This window comes from Cupressus sempervirens, chromosome 5 (genome assembly GCF_028749045.1).
Source record: "Cupressus sempervirens isolate cs-2001-9-10 chromosome 5, ASM2874904v1, whole genome shotgun sequence".
Classification (NCBI taxonomy): Eukaryota; Viridiplantae; Streptophyta; class Pinopsida; order Cupressales; family Cupressaceae; genus Cupressus; species Cupressus sempervirens.
This window is the reverse complement of record NC_143122.1, coordinates 664,735,891-664,741,450: the sequence shown is the minus strand read 5'-3', so window position 1 is coordinate 664,741,450 and position 5,560 is coordinate 664,735,891.

Genomic DNA, 5,560 nt, shown 5'->3' with positions numbered 1-5,560 from the left:
GAAGTTTAGGACCTCGCAAATGATTTGTAATATGAATAATTGAAAAGTACATGGGATAGTTCAGCCTAGATGACCTCTTCCTACCAAAATTGTATTAATCTAAAGCCACATGTTAGTTGTATCTTCTAGTTGTTATTTACAATGTTTGTACAAATAAATCTATTTAATGTCAATTTGTGCGCATAGAAAAATAATAATTTCCTCCACTTTATCTTAGTTCTCATATCTCCATATAAGTGAAGGAATCTCAATATACATTTAGTGTTTGGACCCTTCAAAGCTTATTTGGTTATCTCTCCTTACTAATGTATAACAAGAAAAAGGATCCATCATTTGATCACCATTTCTCATTATACATTTTGATGAATACAATTCATAACATTTTCACTTTTGATTTAGTATTTAAATATAATTTGTATGCATGGTATTGTTTCATTTGTTTGTTTGTTTTTTAGCCTTATTTTTTGATGAAAGGTGCTCCCCTTAATGCCACAACACATACAAAAAAAAAAAGAAATAACAATAAATGTGAGAACAAAATATCAACTTCTTATTATCTCCGCCAATGAATAATTACAAGATTCACAAGTACAATACGCTAACCCACATGGGCATCTTCATTATAGTAATCTGCAAGATAATGCTATGAGCTATCACCCAGAATTATCCTATACAATATTCAAGCCTTTCTTAAATAGGCAATTTTATGCCACCCAGGAAATTTCTAGACATTCAAACTTAATACCTAGGGCCAAAAGACCCTAACAATACATATAGAGTCAGCATAATACACCTTGACAATTATTTTAGAAATTTAAGGTAGCCCAACTTTGGAAGGCCATAACTCTCGAACTGTTGCTCTAATTGGCTATTAGACCCACTTTTTAGAAATGCCATCTCCTTATCTATAGGCTCATTACCAGACAAACACCCTTTTGTCAAGTTTTTAGACCTCATTCGAGGCCTCTAAGACTTCCAAAATTGAGTTCAAAGATTTTTCTCCAATTGTTTCCACTAAAAATCTGTAATAACTTCTCTGATACTTAAGCTAGAGAAATGAGATTTATATGGTAGGCTTATAATTCTAAAATAAAACTTCATATATAAAATTAGAATATTCCTAGCTCATATGACAAACAAATTAAAAATAGAAAGTTCCTAGAAATAGTAACCCCCTTGTCTACTAGTCCTTATTAAAATAGAAAAGGCTGAAACCAAATATATTTTTGGGTGATGCAAGATTGCTCTTACACTCAGGATGCTCCTGGATCAAACACCTAAGATAATTTCAAAAGTGACTCTGTCATGTCTTAGGTGTTCAGAGGATTCTTCGTAAGTTTTTTCCTTGTACTTTTTCCAACATGACTGTCTAGTATCTCCTCAATCTCCTTTATAGCCGAACTAGCTACTAGAATACTCCACTGTGCTTCTGCAACTTTGTCTCCATCACCTCCTTCATAATTCTCTATCAAATCTGAAATATTCAATTTAGCAGACAACTCTACTTCATAAGCATTTCTAGAATCATGCCTTTTCACTATCTTGTACAATCCAAACCTATTCATCTTTAGTTTATTATATGTACCCACTAAAAAATGCTCCTTTCTCAAATGAACCATTACTTCATCTCCAATCTAAAATTCTTTATACCTCCTTTCTACATATGCCTTAGCCTTGTACTACTCATGGATGCCCTTCAAATGTTCAGCAAATTCTTCTACTTTAGCACTACTTATCTCTCCTTTATCCACTTGCCACAATTTGGAAGCATTTCTAGGACTACTCCCATATACAATTTAGAATGGTGATTTACCAGTACTTATATTGACAAAATTATTGTATACAAATTTTGCCTATGGTAAAATTGAATCTCATCCTTTTGGTTTATCCCCAACCAAGCATCTCAGCAAGGTTCTGAAACTATGATTCACAACTTTTGTTTGTCCAACAGTCTGTGGATGATGTGATGAACTGAACTTCAACTCTAACTTCAATTTCTTTCAAAATGTATGCTAGAAATACCCAACAAATTTGGTATCTCAATCTGAAGTTATACTCTTTGGTAGACCATGTAGTCTCACCACTTCTTTGAAAAACACATCTGTCACATCAACAATATCACTAGTCTTCTTGCAAGGAATAAAACGTGCTATCTTTGAAAACTTGTCAACCACCACAAAAATAGAATCATGCCCTCGCTGATTCCTAGGTAATCCAACAACAAAATCCATGTTGACATCCTCCCATGGCATCTCTAGTACATATAATGGCTGATATAACCTTGTATTTTGCTTCACTCTTTTCATCATCTTACATACTCTACAAATTTGTACAAACTTCTTCACATCTTGCTACAACTATGGCTAGTAATAATACTCAGCAACCAAATCTATGGTTTTATCTCTACCAAAATGTCCAACCAATCCTCCATTATGCTTCTCCTTGATGAGATTATCTCTTATTGAACTTCTAGAATGCACAACTGGCTTCCTTTGAACAATATACTATCCTAGATCATGAAATCCAACCACTTTTTCCTATCAAGTGTAATAGGTTATGTACAAGCCTTTCAAACTTCACCAAAATCAAGATCATCTAGATACAAAGTATTAAGTTCCTTAAACCCAAACACCTCTATCTGCATTTATATTAGCAAAAGTTGTCTTCTACTAAGAGCATATGTAGCTTTGTTAGACTTCCCACTCCTATATTTCAAAATAAATGTATAACTCTGTAAAAACTTAACCCACTTCAAATGCCTTTGGTTCCATTTCCTTTGATTATTCAAATATTGCAAAGCGTGATGATCAGTACACAAAACAAACTCCTTAGCAAGAAGATAGTGTCCCCACTTCTTCAATTCTTGAACTATAGCATAAAATTCCTAATCATAAATAAAATATTTTCTTTTTGTATCATTCAATTTCTTACTAAAATAAGTAATAAGTCTACTTTCTTGACTCAAAATAGCTCTTATTGCAGTACCACTAGCATCACAGTCTACTTGAAAAACCTTGTGAAAATCAAGAAGTGCTAAAATGAGCTGCTCAGTAACTTTCTATTTCAACAGATTAAAAATCTTATCTACTCTACAATCCACTTAAATTTTTTCCTATCCCCTGTCATTGTTTTAGTTAGGGGTCCACAAATGCAGCTAAAACCTCTTATGAACTTTCTGTAAAAACTAGCCAGTCCATAAAAAAATCTTACCTCTCTTACACTCTTTGGAGTAGTTCATTCAAGGATAGCCTTCACTTTCTCTAGGTCCATTTTCAGACCTTCTACTGAGACTACAAATCCTAAGTACACCAACTCTTTCTTTACAAAATTGTACTTCTTAAGGTTTATCAAAAACTTTTCTTCCCTCAACTTATCAAATACCTTGCAAATGTGGATCAAATGCTCCTCCATTGTCTTAATAAAAATCAAAATATCATCTAGGTAAACAATGACAAACTTACCTAGAAACTCCTTCAGTACCTCATTCATGAGCCACATGAAAGTGCTCAATCCATTGGTTATCCCAAAAGGCATGATTAACCATTGGTATAGTCCTTCACTTGTCTTGAAAGCAGTCTCCCACTCATCACCCTCTTTGATACAAATTTGATGGTACCTACTCTTCAGATCTATCTTTGTGAAACACTCAAACCCACTCAAACAGTCTATAATATCATCCATCCTTAGCAATGAAAATCTATACTTGATTGTGATCTTTTTAATAACATGAGAATCTATGCACATCCTTCATTCTCCACTCTTCTTTGGTGCTAATACGACTGGTGCAACTCATGAACTTAGACTCTCTCAAATCAACCCTTTCTACAACAACTCGTGAACTTTTCTGTTCAACTCTTCACTTTTTGCTAGTGTCATTCTGTGTGCTACCTTGTTTAGTAAATTGGCTCTTGGAACCAAATCCATTTGGTCACTAATCTTCCTCTTTGGGGGTAATCCATCAGGTACATTATCTGATACAATATCTAAAAATTTTCCCAACATATCTACAACTTTTGTAGGTACCTCCTCTACTCCTTCTTTACTATCTTTTGGAATTATAGAAAAACACATATGCTCACACTTCATACCTTTGAAAAACTCTTTTTCATCAACAAAACATATTCTAGCAGCAATACATACCTTTTCTTCTTTCTCCTTCAACAACTTCAACTTATGCTTCACTCCATCCTTGGTCAGAGTGTAGGTATTTTGCTCGTCCATCATGTACAACATGCCTATCAAACTACCACAACCTACCTAGCAACATATGGCATATGTCCATATGTATGATATCACATAGTACCTCATCATGGAAGCTTCCAATCTTGAACTTCATTGAGCATTGCTCATTAACCATGACCTTGTGGTCATCTTGCACCCAAGCAATATGAAATGGAAATGTGTGTTTTTGTCTCTTTAGATTCAACTTTGTGACCATCAAATCTAACACCAAATTGTGAATACTTCCTCCATTGATGATCACATCACAACACTTATCTTCACATCTGAAACTTGTGTGATACAAGCTCCTTCTTTCATCAGGTTCATTCTCAACACTAAACAAGACTCTTCTGTTAACTAGGACTTCTCTTATTTCAACATCCTTAGAATGTGATGATCTGACATCTTCATCAACATGTGCAACTCTAGCTTGGCCTTTTATTCTTTGATATGTCCTTTCTTGGCATTGGAAACATTCAAGTTCTCTATGCCCTTCTTTTCTGCAGTGACAACATTTCCCACAGAGACCTCCTCTTCCAGATCCTTGTCCTTTGCCTCTTCCTCTGTGATCTCTATTGTTCTAATCATGGAAATGATTGGAATTATTTCCTCTCTGGTTCTGACTACTACTTCTAGCCTCATCCTTGTTCTTCTGATCATCATTACGACCTCTATAAGTTCATCTGTCAGATCTTCCACTACGACCTCTTCCACTATTCTTGTTCTCAAACTTCTTGCTTGGTTTCTCCTTAACTCTTAGGGAAAACCAGTATGCCTCCTCAATACTATTCATTCAAAGAAAACTCAACTCACCCTAAATACCTTGCCTTAACCCATTAAGATAATGGACCACTTTCTCCTTATCAGCTTCTACATGGACAGTTCTAATATTAACTTGATAGAACTCTTCAATATATCCTTGAACAGATTTTCCTGCTTGCTTCAACCCTTGCATTTTCTTTAATAGATCAAGCTCATAATCCATGGGAATGAATTGTCACTTCAATTTAGCTATCATCCAATCCCATCTAGTAATTTTGTCCTTTCCCTTTCTATTTCACTCCAACTGAACCTCCTGCCACTAGATGTTTGCATGTCCCTTCAATTTTGCCTTCACAAACTTGACCCTATCAGGATCCTCAATATCTTCATACTCAAATTATTCCTCTAGTTTATTGATAAAATTAATAAGCTCATTTATATTAAGATTTCTCAAAAATGTGGGAACCTTAAACTTAGGTCTTTTTCCAATCTTGGAGATGGCCTTAAAAAGCCTCTCTTCCTCTAGGTTTAGAATTGCCTCTACTTCGACATTTTCTTCTTCTTTGTCCTCATCCTC